The sequence below is a fragment of the Argopecten irradians genome, chromosome 4 (genome assembly GCF_041381155.1).
Source record: "Argopecten irradians isolate NY chromosome 4, Ai_NY, whole genome shotgun sequence".
NCBI lineage: Eukaryota > Metazoa > Mollusca > Bivalvia > Pectinida > Pectinidae > Argopecten > Argopecten irradians.
In genome coordinates, this window is record NC_091137.1 from 7,480,040 (window position 1) to 7,495,803 (window position 15,764).

Here is a 15,764-nt window from a genome sequence, read left to right on the forward strand (position 1 = left end):
TACATCGTTTTAATGAATGACATAAATTCCATTCGTGTCCCATTGCAAAGCATCATGGGGATTTTCAAAGATGGCTGCGCCCATGCGGCGACTGTACGGGAAAGGAGGAAACTATCAATATGTTTTTCTAAGTGTGATGACTTAATGTAATCTTCTCATTTATACGGATACAGTATGTATTCTTTAGTGATCCAGATTGTTGCTAGAACATCACTGAGTCACAAGATATATTTAAAAGTAAACAAGACCCAGTTTGCGAATCTGTCAACAAGGTTGCAAGGAAACCACGTGGTTCGATCAAGATGTAAACAAACATTCACGATTAGAAAACAGAACCACATAGCTAAAATCGGACGGCTTTTCTCGAACTCAACTATTCGTCAAAGGAAACTAGTGTTAGGGATAGAGACAAGTTTCGACGACACTGGAGCTGCAATCGTGGACGACGCTGGGAATGTATTGGGAGATGCACTGGAGAGTCAAACGAAAGTACACTTGGAGTAAGGGGAGATAATCATGTTATTTTATACCGGGTATATTTTTTATCTAAAGTAATTTTGAATCTTAACTCAGAAGCACATATTGTAATGATAGCTATTTGTTAAATTGTGATGTATCCGAAAATTATCTATTTTCCAGTTATAAAATCAATTGACAGATAAATAAATGTTTTACACTAGACATTATATCTTGATTTTTAACTTGAAGCGAACTGCATTATTGCATTAAATCATTAGCATGCATTAAAGAACTCTTATTCAATATTATGATACCTTGTCAAAGTGTAAGGTGTCATTTTATTATTTTTTTTTTTTTACAAATTCTGCCTGCGAGGACTTAATTGCTACTACGGCACTATTATTTCTAATGGAATCATATTGAAACGAACTGCTTCCTCGTCTCTACTTGAGGGTTTCTCACTCAAGTCTAAAATACTGGGTTGTGATCACAGATCATCTGATTAGCCAATTATTGGAAAGAATAACTCAACGCCTCAATACAAGTTCATACATATAATTCTGGTTCTGCAGATACAGAGTCACAATGTGTAATCACACTCTCTATCACTCTAATAACTGTACAATTAGAGATTATGCCAGAATATAGAAGTTATAAATGGTAGCGAGTACAAATGTACAATTATCTAAGTTGATAGTTAAACTCCCTGTTATAATATATGACTTGTCTTTTTATAAAGAAACAACAAAGTGATAACTAAGATGCAATAGCAACAATCGCGACAACAGAATAAAGATAATAGTTACTCAGTAGATTTAGTTAGTAGTTTATAGACATTGATCAATATGCATCAATTTCTCTATTACAAGATTTCAACCCAAATATCTTGTAATAGATATACAAGAGAGAACCCTAGTCTCTTGTATTAACACATGTAATTATCTACAATTATTTTATGGAAATTGAGCAATGCATCAATTTCCCTACTACAAGATTCACAATTCCAAATATCTTGTAATAGAAATACTCAAGGCTTTTAAACCACTGTGTTTGTAATGAACAAAAGTATTTATAGAAATTGATCAAGTAATAATCAATTTCACTATTACAAGATTAACTATATCTTGTAATAGAAATACAAGTGTACTCTTGTATTATCCTATACAAATATTATAGAATTTAAGAATAATTTATAGAAATTGATCAAGTAATAATCAATCTCACTATTACAAGATTAACTATATCTTGTAATAGAAATACAAGAGCACACTAGACTCTTGTATTATCCTATACAAATATTATAGAATTTAAGAATAATTTATAGAAATTGATCAAGTAATAATCAATCTCACTATTACAAGATTAACTATATCTTGTAATAGAGATACAAGAGTACACTAGACTCTTGTACCTCAGTACAAATTATTTATGGAAATTGATCAAGTTATCAATTCCTCTATTACAAGATTAATCTCTAAATATCTTGTAATAATCCCTATTGAACAATAGACGATTTGTATTATAAGTAATGCCAACTTTCCTATAATCTATATAAGGGAGATAACTCCTGTAGGACTATCTACTAATGTGTCATGATGAGAACCAAAATGGCGCAAGAATATGTATCCGATGCCGGGAGGAGACGTTAAAAATCACAGTAATCGCTCCGCCTTATATACTCCTCGGGCGTCCACATTTCCTTATATGGAAAAAGTGGAGGCAGTGTGGAGGCAAAGTGGAGGCCCTCCAGACTGTTAACAACAATAGCAGTCGTACATTGCCGACGTCACAATATAGTGCCAAAAATGAAAGCACAAAGAAAATGTTATACATAGCGTAAACCAACTGTTTATTGGCTGAAAAATGTTCTGTGAATACACAAAATATAGTTACAAATATCTGATTCCGTTTCCGAGCCGTATTTAAAAATGTACACAAAAACCAGCCGGAACGTCAGCGTCAACAGTTTCACCGTGAAAGCAGTACAACTGCTTGGACCGAATATGTCTTAAAATCGACCGTTGTACGCCACAAGTACGTATTAAACACATACATTTTGATGAATAGTATTGTTATTGTCTTAACGATCACTGAATTAAATCATAAGATTGATCATGGAGCATGTTCCATCCAGTTGTAGAAAGACGCTCTTAGTGATGCCAAACTGTCTCTCCAGGTATGAACAAAAATCTTTTTATCTGATTTTAAAATTAAACATCGAAGCAGCTATTAAATAAGCACAATTAACTAAAGCATTCAAATTAATTTAGCTTTATATATAATATGAGTATATAACTATTAATTTTTGGGTAAATTATCAAATATCTGTCTCCCTTATCTTTTTAAAGAAAACAAAAGGGGAAAATTTTATATAATTTTAGCAATCTAAAAAACTGCGAGCTGATCCAACGCCGCTGTGAGCAATTGTAGCGAAAAACTGAGGGAGTTACGTGTAGGACCCTTTACATATTCCAAGCCCGCAGCCCTCCGTAGATGCCTTCAAGGGTAGCTTCAGGCATCCGCCACAATACCTGAGTTTTAATAAAGTAGAGTGGGTCGTCGAGTAAAACACAATTCAACTCCGTAATAAAGTTCCACGTGTATTCATGATCAGCAACAATAGCATTTACAGGATACAGTTACAGTTCACAGGATAACCACTCCGCTCTCTCAGCAGGAGCGCAGGAGCACTTCAGGAGAACCTCGCTCCTTTGCAGGAGCAATAACACTAAAACATAACACTTAGAAAAATGATTAGCCACAAGTAAACGTTGACCATGTGTAATATAGGTGTGGACACATGGCAGATTTTCCAGACCGATGTAGTCTTTTGTTATAGATAATGGGGAAGGGAGACATTGACTATACAAATACTATACATATACTGGTAGGGCCTACAGTGTGTATACAGATCTACAGATCAACATAACTACATGTATCATGATTACCACATCATATCGGTGACAGTATGTCAGACTCTAGTCTCAGCTATACCGATGTCTTACATTTTTTATCACAGATTTTTGAAGGACTAACCCATGAAAAAAATTCTATACGCGTTGAACAAATAATCAACAAAGAACGAGTACGTCTATACAAATATTATACAAAACTTGTGTGGTAACATTAAAAGACGAATCATCTAAAACATCGCTTTACAAGACGTGTAGTGAAGACTACCAAACAAATTCGCTTCACAAGAGTGAAAAAATAATTACCAACGTTACCCATAAAGGATGCTACCAGTAGAAATGTCAGACGATAATTATTATGTGCACAAGATATCAAAATAAGGTGAAGTGGTAAGTGTGAACCTGAAAAGATGAAAAATCCAAGGGACCGATATAGAAAATGGGATACAAGATACTTGTCACTTGTTTCAATAGATTGTATCCCGACAATTTCTTTGAACTAGCGTAAACTTTTGGGCGTGTTTTTCTTTATCCTCTCGCGGTCGTCATTATTTCGAGGACAACAATCGGACACCTTGGTTTATACAATGTGGCCAGACAACACACATACCCTCATACAAATGTGCCGAAATAAGAATGATAGACTCATTCGCGAAATGTCAACGTTGTGGGTAGGTGACAAGTCCACCTATCTCATAGAACTGCACTTTACACCTCAATCCATACAGGTGGTCAGCATTTCTGAAAAGAAACAGGTCGCATTACAACCAGCGAGACCAGTCACCAACGAACACGCTTGCGACAACATGACGTGAAGAATACTCAGTCAGAGATAGAGGAGGAAAACAACCTGAAACCAACAAGGATCCGAGTGACGTGTTGAAAAGCTGATTACGATAAACAAAAACATAGAACAATGATGAAAATACCGAGCAACGAATCAGGAGTGACTGACACACAAGAGCGCCTGTTGAAATCCAACAGTCAACTGTGGTGAGCATCTACCGCGAACCTGAATGGACATTGTTAATGACGAAGCGTTTTGCAAAATAACGCGTGCCCATCGAATTGGTTCTGGGCGTCATTTTGGGGACGTAAAGATACCATACTCATAGATATGGCAAACAACACATGACAAATGAACAAAATAGAAAAAGTTATATAGCATGTTACGGGCACTGCACTACGATAATTATGCACGGCGAACACTAGAGAAAACGGATCAGCCTGTGTGACAAGTAATGATTCAGGGTCATAGATGGGCGCTTGGAAAAGTCGGCAAGGGCATTTTGTTATCCGACCTCACACGAAAAGATCGGAGTGTATGGTACGATTTAGAAAAGGAGAGTTCGAAAGGTAGCTGTACTCTAGGCCTCTAAGCTTTCAAAGATGCTAGTGCTGTCGAACGGCGAGGAATACTTCAACTTGGACGTAAAAATATGTAATGTTGAGCTCAGGAGAATACTGTATTTATTGAGTGAGAATTGCTTAATGAAGGGTCCTAGACTAAAGAAGGTCCATCGCGCATTGGGAGTAGTATGATGCAACTAAGAAGCGAAACGCCAGTCTGGCGTTACATGTAAACAAAGACGGGGGCAAAAAAAAATGTGGAGTGATCCATGTGGAGGAGATTTCATATACATCGCTGCTATCAACATGAATGCTAAATGACGAACGAAAAGGACCCCAAAACCCCCAGTCGGAGTCCAAATTTTAAGAAACGTCTCATCAAGTTTATAATGTTGTGCCAGCTCCCAACATGATGATGGAAGAATATCCAAGAAAAACACAGAACATTCGCATCTTAAGTTTCTTGAATAGCAAAACGGGACAAACCTATAATGTAAGAATTACGTCTACAAATATGCTGTAGTTCATTTAGTATTTCTCTGTGTGATACTCTTTTTCGCTAATGAGTGGTTAACTAGGTAAGGGAATCAATGACACCAAGTGGCTTCCTCATAATAGGACATTATTCACAAATTGCCATCTGCAAACAAAAAATATGTAACTGAATTAGCAGTAATAAATGTAGAAATGGTTTGATGAGAACAATTAAGAAAAGAGAAAAAGTGATGTATTTGGTTGCAGAGGGATGCAAAGAAAATAGATTATAATGATGTTTACAAGAAACTCACTGCTGCACAACAACTGCGACGCAAATTTCATGGAGTCAAACAATGGAAAGACATAACTAAGGGGTGGGTGGAATGCATGTGGAAATAGATGGGCACTTTAATTCATCAACAAGGGGGGTAGTCAAGCAGTATGGAAAAATATTTTTGCAGCCCAAATGTAACACAGAAAAACAAACACAAATGTTGTGAATAGGCATGAATTTAATATACAGCCAACATATGTAACTGATGAGAATCTATTGTGACAACGATGGACAATGGGAATAGCTAACCGACGAATGTTCCTATTCTTCAAGCAACCAATTGTTCAAGTGAAAACGTTCAAACGCTTTATATATACACATCAAACACGACAGGAGTAAGAAATTACAAACATATGTCAATTATCAGACATGTGTATTGTATGAGTTTTTAATGTGCCACGCTAAAGTAAAAGCATGAGAACGAAAACCAAGCACTTAAACAAACAAGAAATAGGCACAAGAGCAACTAAGTTAAGCATCCTGATAAGTGAAAAAACCTTGAGACTATATGGCGTTTCGTCAATATGTTATTAAGAAAGAAATTTAGCATTTAAGAGTTGATCTTAGGGTCAGGAATCAGAGAATTGACAATAAGAGTTCACCATCCTTTCTAAGGATAGTGGCGGACAGAGAAGAGCCTTATTCACAGTGACGCCTTGAAACAAATTTTTGTCCATATAGTGGACCAAGAACTAAGATATTAGTTAAATATATTACCGAGACAAGGAAATATAGGAGAGCGTGAGACCCCCGAGGAAGACTTGGGGAAGGATTGAAGGTGTTGTTAAATGTTTTATGAAAACACGACTCTATTTTCCACGAAGCTTTCAAAAACTGTTGGAGATCCTAGGCTTAGCGAATAGTTAAAAGGATATTAACAGAACATTATTGAGCGAATATGGTTGGGGAATGTGACACTTAAAATGTCAAAATTAACGCGCGGAGCACTATGTCTATGGAAATAGTTGTTAGATGGTAAAGATTCCCTCCTCTAGATGTACAAATAGATAAGCTCAGATAAAAAAAGGAGGGGCAATGAACAAAACATTAGAAAAGTTAAGGGAATAAAAATGGTTTCAGAGGAAGATATTCAAAAGTTAGAAAAAAGTATTAAAAAGAACACTACACTAACAAAGCTAATGCTGCACGGATAAGGTCAAGAATACAAAAACTTTGAAGAAAACGAAAAAATCAACAGCTTATTTCTTTAATTTAGAGAAAAATAATGCACAGAAGAAGCAGTGGTATAGAAATAAAATCTGCAGATGGGAACTATAAAACTGGAATAAAAAAAAATATTCTACAAGAAACAAGTGAATTTCTATGAAAAACTTTTTTAAAACAGAAGGATGGGATAAAGAGAATGCAGAATATTTAACTCAATTCATTGAAAATAAAATATGTGAAGATGATAAAGAGAAAACAGACAGAGATATAGAAGATGAAGAAATATACTCAGCTATAAGAACTCTTAAAAACAATAAATCTCCAGGAGAGGATGGAATTATAGCAGAATTTTACAAAAAATACTGGGAAATTAATTAAGCAAGAATTTCTGGAGGTAATAAAATATGTATTTAAATATAATACTATGTCTAAATCTCAGGGGAAGGGAATACTGAAGCTACTATTCAAAAAGGGTGAAAGAGAAGATATAAAAAATTGGCGGCCTCTAACGCTACTAAATACAGACTATAAAAATTATTGCAAAGGTTATCAGTAATAGAATCAAACCTCTTCTTGCTAAATTATACATACAGACCAAAAGGGTTTTGTGCCAGGAAGAAATATCATGAATGCCAACAGACAATTACAAGACATAATTGAATATTGTGATATTGAGGAAGAGAATGGAGCCATTGTATTCATTGATCAACAAAAAGCCTTTGATAGAATAGAATGGGATTGGATATTTCATTGCTTTGAAAAATTTAATTTTGGACCTAAATATTGTAATTGGATAAAAATGCTTGTAGGTAATGCTACAACTTGTATAGAAACAAATGGTTTTACTTCAAGATATTTTCAGTTATCAGATCAGCGAGACAGGGTTGCCCAATGGCGCCAATAATGTACATTTTACAAGCAGAACCACTGGCATGTACTATACGAGCAACTTCGGATATTAAAGGAATCAAATTACCAAATACCAATAATTCAGAAGTAAAATTAAATGGATTTGCTGATGATCTGCAACATTTTCACAGAACTGAAGAATCTATTACACAATCCTTTGAACTATTTGAAATATATGAGAGAGCATCAGGCTCAAAGATAAATTATGATAAAACTGAAGCTATATATCTAGGGAAATGGAAAAATAATAAGAAACCAGTATTTGATAAGATAAAATGGACAAAAAATTCTGTCAAAACTTTAGGTATACATCATGGATATAATATTGATATAGACAATCTATGGAAGGATAAAGTTCAAAAAATAAAAAAAACTGTGTGCAAATATGGAAAACTAGAAACCTTAGTATTGGAGGTAAAGTGTTGATTATCAGGTCTCTAATATTATCTACAATAAGCTTCGAAATTGAAGCTAGAGGTATCCCAGAAAAGTACAAAAATGAAATTAACTTGATTGTATGGAATTTCATATGGGATAGCAAAATTAATCTTGTTAATAAAAAACGTGCTGTAACAATAAAAAATAAAGGAGGAATTAATATGGTAGATATTGATGTGTTTTTATATTAAGTAAATATGTGAAGACTACATACAGGATACTGCAGTCAAAATTGGATAATTGGAATGCATTTGGGAAACACTTCCTACAAAAGTTTGATGAAATACATAACACAAAATATTTTATATGTAATTGCTCCAATCTACAAGACTAGATTTAAGTGGAATACCTGTCTTTTATCAAAAATGTATCAAAGCATGGTCAACTTTCAGAACCAAAATCCCTGCCACTAGTAAAAATGAAATTATGAACCAAAACCTTTTTAGAAATACTAATTTAATGGTAAATGGTAAATCACAATGTTTTAAATCTTTTTTACGGTCACAGCTGACAAAAATTAAAGATATTTGGAATGAAGATGAAAAAAAGTTCATTGATAGTGAGCTACTTCTAAGAAAGCTACACAAAAAAAATAACTGGATAGCAGAATTTACTATTATTAAAAATTCAATTCCACAAAATTTTTTACAAATACTCAGAGATAACTATGTTCAAGATACTGAACAGTATATAAATTCTGATTTAAAAATAATTATTAAAAACAACAAATTGAATAAAGAAACACTAATTTCTTCTGAAAAGCTAAAAGAGAAATATATACAAAAAATTCTGATGCCGGATTGTGAACCCATTGCAGAAGTAAAATGGAAAGAATATTTCCAAAACAGTAATTTAGATAAAAAGAATTGGCAAATAATATGGACAAAATTTCAGTATATTGCTATTTCACAAAAAATTAAACAATTTGAGTGGAATTTATTACATAGAATCATTTTTACTGAAACAAAATTGCAGTTAATGAATAGATCGGATGGAAAATGTCATTTTTGTGAAAATGCTGAAACACTGTGTCATTTATTTTATACATGTAATTATGTCCAAAATCTCTTGTCTTGTATAAAACACAATATTTCTAATCAAATCACTTGGAAACAGAAAATTATTGATATATTTAGTAATGAAGCAAAATTTCTGCTAGGTAATTATGAAGATGAAGAGAAAGATTTATTGGAAACAATTGTTATCAGCACTAAATTTACAGTATGGAAAGTTAGAAATATTGTGAAGTACCAAAACAAGAATATAAGTGTCCAATCTGCACTTATTATCTTTAAAAGCATTATTATAGAAAATATTGGGAATTATTTGAAATGTCAAAATTCAAGAAAAAAGGAACTGTACAAAATGTTATCAAATGCCATAGCATAGTCAAAATATCATAATCTTTCTGAATTATTTCTACTATATATAGAATTTGAACTACTATGTACATAACTTCAGTTGCGGTATGAATAGAGAGTGAATGAGAAATGAGAGGAAGGAATAATACGGTTTGTATATAGGAGTTGTCTCCCTTATACAATTCTCTTTGTAGAAGGAGTTACCTCCCCTTAATTATTACCAGCAAATATCTTATCTACTGTAATATCAAAACTCTAACTTTATATATTAACATTTCCTTTTTTTGATAATTCAATATATATGCAGATATTGTAGACCGCACTGTAAAATAATGCTTAAGTGGTCAATTAAACACAAAATTTAAAACTTAAAATAAGAAAAGTCTTTTCAAGAATTATATTTATACATGTATATAAATAAGTATAAAGTACTATATTGGATGGGTGAGAGAGAGAGTAAAATATGTAGAAATATGGAAATTTGTAAGAGAGGCCTTCGGTGGAAGGGACATTGTATTATATTCAACATGTAACTAATTTTCAGAATGTTTACCATTATCAAAACCAATACATTAAAATTGTTATAAAAAAAAATATCAAGGTATCAAAGTCAATGTTGATAGAAGTCACTTGTTTGGTTGTAAAAACTTTGTTGTAGGAAGCCGATGATACCAATCCATCACATGGAGGCTCATGCTCTCACAGGCCAGGATGATTGAGGAGGTAAGTTGTGCATCCTTCTAGTCCATATATGGATACTGGTAGCTGCATCATTCTTTCATTTTGGTGTTGAAGTGTTCAGTTTATTATGCTGTATTTAGTCACATAGCTGAGTATGTCCTCTGATTTTCTTACAGAATTGATTTTCCATTCCTGGTTCTTTTGGTCAGTGGAGGTCATGCCTCTTGGCAGTGGCCAAAGGAGTGGACAAATTTTTGTTACTTGGTAAAGGACTGGACATGGCACCTGGAGATACCTTAGACAAGGTGAGGAATGTATTCCCATTGGTAAATAATCTAAATGAAATAGTTTGTTATCAAATTAAGTACATAATATTCTTAAATCGCCTCGGTAAAAAGCTTGCACTTTGCACCATAAGGTCTTTTAGATTTATTCAACTTTGGAAATGCTAATCATGATCAGGTATTGTGAGTAAAGAAGTAATTTCAGCCTAAGTATGTGCATGAATTTTCTTAAATTGCAATCAGAAAAAAGTATAAGTAAAAGTATCAAATTTTCTTTAAGTTTTAAATAAGTAATTTAGTTTATTTTAAGTTGCAATATCACTTAGCATTTGAAAGGTTTGTAAAGTTTTTCAAATCAATTGACCTTGAACTTCTTTTATCGCTGGTACATTTGAATGTAATGAGTCAACATTTTTTCAGCTATTTGTTATCAATAAATAAGATTGTAAACAAATGGTAGATTGAGTGATCAGTGGCTAAAATTCAGGAGTCTGACCTTGGTCTATTCTCATGTTATTTAAAAATTCAAAATGGCTTGTATGTAATAGTTTCCTTTAAGAATACTGTTTTAAATTAATCAAAGATGCCCATGATGCTGAAAGTTCTTAAGTGCCAATTTGGAGTGCAGACAATATGAGAGGATACCAGGGGAATTGTAATCCCAATCCTGTCACTAGTCAATGGTAGATATCAAAACTACACCAAATTGTGACTAATGCACGTTTTCGATGTGGAACTTAAATTAATTAATGCCAGGGGAATGGATTGCCGCTAAGATGAGGTATTACAATTTTTATGTTACTGATAAACTGTTCCACTTACTGGTCCTAAACAATATGAATGTATCAAACTGTATCGTTTGTAAATGCATGATTTTAATTTGTCATTAACAGTAGCAGTTTTGCTTATGGTTGATCAAATTATCCCTAAATTATTGAAACTATAACATCCATAAACAAATCCTTAATTATGTGCCAGATGTACAATAAACTGTTTTTAATTTCAAAATTTCAAACCCTTTAAATTATTTTTGTGAGATAAAAATTATATAAGTTTGTGAGAGAGCTCGAACGCGAAAATCTAATGTTACACAAATGTAATTGTATATGAATGCACTTTTGTCAGTAACAGCCCTTAATTGCGATTCCATGTATTTTCGAATAGCTAAGAAGCAAAATATTATTTAAAGTTGCTCTTGTAGCAGAAAAGGTATATTACACTTATGACTTTTCCATTTAGCTGGTATTGTAAAATGGTTTTGACTTTTCAGGTCTAGATGAGAATGAAATTATTCCAAATGTATCTGACTTTTGTGCAAGCTTCCAACACAGCATTTATGCTACAGTTTCTCCGTAAGCTACAGAGAGGATTTCTGTTCTGTCAACAGAAAGGTATCGTCAGTGAGAAACCAACTCTGGTAAGTACATAATCTTACCAGGTCTTCAACAATAATATTACTGTAATCTTCAGTGGATGTATCACATTATAAGACATCTTATTAACCATTAGATATAACTACACCATTTCTTTACTCCTAGGGTCATGTTATGGTCCATCTTTTTATTTCCTTTTTTATTGTCTATCATGTGATATCGTCCTGCAAGTATTATGGGACAAAATTATGCAAGCATTATTCAACTATTTCACATACTCCTAATTAACCTTACATGTGTGTAACATCAAAAAGAAATCTCTATTAATTAATACAAGGACATGATTCCATATGGGATGTTGCTAATCATCTTTTAATTTGTAACAGAATAAGGATCTGTATATCAATCGGGTAATGCAAAGGAAATTACTCATCATAAAATGTTTTAAAAAAATCATCTTTATGGTAGCACCTGATATTTCTCCCATAATTCAAAGTGATATCCCATGGTTGCTAGGGGAAAGAGATCTTTATCTTACACCATGGGTTTAAGAGAGCTCACACACACTAGACGATAATGGGACGTCATCAATACATGTGGCATAGCCACGTCGTGCATTGTCGATCACGTGATCAATTTTGACACATATTAAACCACGTTCCTGTGATAATGACGCGATGAAAAGCCCGGAGAGCAGCGAGAATTTTGGATTTTTTCCTATTAGGTATGGGAGAAAAAGAAAAGCCTCGGGTTGAAACCCAAAATCTTTCACTCAGGTTGAGATATCCTTATCCACGTGACAGACCCATGTAAGACTCTATTAATCTGACCTGATAAATATGTCTCTGATTAGGTGGTGTCCGGGGGTGTAGCCAGTAACCAGATTATGAGACAAGGCTTTGAAGCTGTCTGTGAGGAGAGTGGCTATTGCTTGGTGTGTCCTCCACCTGAACTCTGTACAGACAATGGTATCATGATCGCTTGGTACGTCATTCTCCTTGTTTATTGTAGTAACCATGGTAACAGGAACAGATGATAAAAGTCTTCATTCAATATTATGTAAGCTCTCTGTCTATCTCCGATTTTTGTATGGATAAAATCTGCAATGATTCTAAATAAACCTATTTCATTTTATAGCATTTAGCTAAAAGAAATAGGTTTAATTCGGAAAAAATATATAGAAACAAATGATTTTAGTGTAAGTATGTATCTAGTACTAAACTAAAGCCTTACCTTAGTAATATTGAACATAAGTTTTGTAAGGATTTCTTTACTTGCCATTTGTGTTATCAAGCAAGTGTCCATTAAGGTACAATTAGTTTAATCTGAGAATCCAAAACATGCTGTCTAATCTGAGTTATGTCCCTTTGGTCTTTAAATTTAACATATATAATCAATTGTATCACAAAGCCAGTAATATTAAGCCTGTCGATAATATTACTATTACATGTTTATAATGTACCCTTGCTAAGTTATAAACGTATTTTCCTATCCAAAACAAATTGTGAAATTGATTAGTTCCGTGTTTATATCTGGGATGACCTAACAAAGTAAGTACCTTGAATACATACAACCTTTCACACTATCCATTGAATCCCTTGGGAGTCTCATGTATCAAGTTTTGTTAAACTGAGTACACTATTGTAATTATATCATGCAATTGCACATATAATACAAATGTAGAAACCTAATTTTTAGGATTCACCTTGGGCCCATGTGGCACTTAATTGAACATCTGTAACACTTTGATAATTAATTTTATGCAGTATCATGTGGTTACAAAGCAAACTTTTAAACATCCTCTAATCAAACAATGACTCGTATTAAGACAACATTTTTGTAGCCATAAAGAAGGGTTTTCATTATATTATATGGTTTTATACTTGCTTCTGCCATTATTTTATTTTCATTTGTCATGATATTATGTACTATTCCGCAAAACCTGACAATATTATTAGGGCTTTTTAAAAAATGGCCTAATATATAGACTTTATAATAAGGAAAAAATGACGAAAAACTAATAATATAGGCATGTTTAGCGGACTAAGTAAGTACGTGTATTTCTTTTATCATTATATCAATATTTGACATTCCGTATACATTGTATATCCTTAGTTATAATGTCTATCCGTCTAATGGGCATTCCCTATATATCTCTAGTTATAGTCTTTGTCCGTCTAATGGACTTTCCTTATATAGCCCTAGCTATAATATATATCCTTCTAATGGAAATTCCCTATATATCCTTAGTTATAGTGTCTATCCGTCTAATGGACATTCCCTATATATACCTAGTTATAGTCTCTATCCGCCTAATGGACATTCCCCTATATGTCACTAGTTTATATAACTTTTTTACATCTGATTTACTTAAAAAAATCAGCCTAACTATATATCTAAATGTTATGTGTACTTTTATGTATTCAAAGCAAAAATATACCTTACATATACATTGTAGACCTATGTACATATATGTTTTGCTTAATAATGTACATGTACACCTGTATTCATGTATAATATATACATAATTAACGGGTGAAAATACCTCTCACTTCTTGTCATATTTCCATCAAATACTCTAAAGCTTCCTAGAACTATGCTGTTTTACTTGGCAATGTAGATACAGGGGCGTAGGAAGCGGGTGTGGGAGGTGGGGGGCGGGGTTGGAGGGGGTCGGGGGGGGGGGGGGGGGGGGGGGGGGGCAATTGCCTCCCCGTTTCCCAGGACTAGGGCAAACATTTCTTGTTTTCGCCGACTGAAATGTTCTAAAATTGCACATTTGAAAGAAAAAAGGGTCCTCCTGCATATTTTCGTGAACTAGACTTAAAATGTCAATCAGGGGGTTCTACGTACTATTTTAAAAAATGTCTCTTAAAAGATTCATCTGTTTATATGACTTAGCAAAACAAACAACAATGTACCGATGGTGTGAAGCCAGAATCAATCTCCTCCTGTGGGTGCGGGGCGAGGAGGGGGGTCCAAATATTGAGGACCTTTGCACCCCCCCCATTACGTTCTTTGTATCGGCTATTACGCTTAATCAGGCCAATGTAACCGATAAAATATAAGTTGCCTCTTAGTGGTGTTATTACATTTATATCCATTAGCCGGATGAGATTTTCAGCGACCTCGATTCCGAACTCAAAGATGCACTCGGTTCTTTCCGTTGTAAACATTCAATGCCGACAGATACAATTTCTGTTGTGTTTGGCGATATTTTAACGTTGATAAACATTGCCAATAGTTCAAATTAAATGTTGTAATTTTGAAAACTTTCTAATTTCAGGTATAAGAACGTTTGTAGGAAGTCAAAAACCCTAAGAAATCTATGTAAATCTAATGATTTAGTAACTTTAAATGATTTGTTTTATACATCGTTCAAAATGTGTAAGTTGATTTTCACTTATAAAAGTTTATTTAAGTACTGAAGCAAAATGTTTAATTCCATAAATTGTCTTACTCCAAACAATAGCCAATAAGGTCTGCTGCCATTCCGGATCCGCGCACCAACAAAACAGGAATGTGTTTCTGAACGGCTTCAGCTACGTGACCGATAGTCTCTAAACCTCCCTCAACCACAATCACAATCGTTGGAACTTTCATTTCTATGAATAGATATCAAGAAATTGTGTTTGACTATGTATATATATATCATGACATTTAAAACACATACTATATAAAGTTGTTATTGTATTTGATATACAGTCACACCTGCCTTGACGATAACCTTTCTATAAAGACCACCTGATTAATAGGACCATTTTTCTAGGTTTCCAAATGACAAATCATACGGCTATAATCATTCAAACTAGATTTATTATCATTTTTTTGCGTGGACAAAAATGCAATTTCCAGCTAACAGCAGATTAAATAAGAAACAAGCATTCCTACAATAATTGTAAAGGTATACAGTTGTTTATTCCACTTACTGAATTCCACGGCATCAATCTCTAATGTTGTAACCAAGGGTTTGGATATCTTCTCTTCTAAATACAACAATGTTTCGTATTTTTTCCCTT

General features: G+C 33.6%; 1 protein-coding gene and 1 pseudogene across 5 annotated transcripts in view; one reads left to right on the forward strand and one right to left on the reverse strand.

Moving 5' to 3' along the window:
• Window positions 1-15,764, reverse strand: part of LOC138320483 (transient receptor potential cation channel subfamily M member 2-like) — a 108,700-nt gene that overhangs the window by 50,434 nt on the left and 42,502 nt on the right. The gene's annotated exons all lie outside the window — the stretch shown is intronic.
• On the forward strand, window positions 58-11,648 carry LOC138321993 (tRNA N6-adenosine threonylcarbamoyltransferase, mitochondrial-like; annotated as a pseudogene).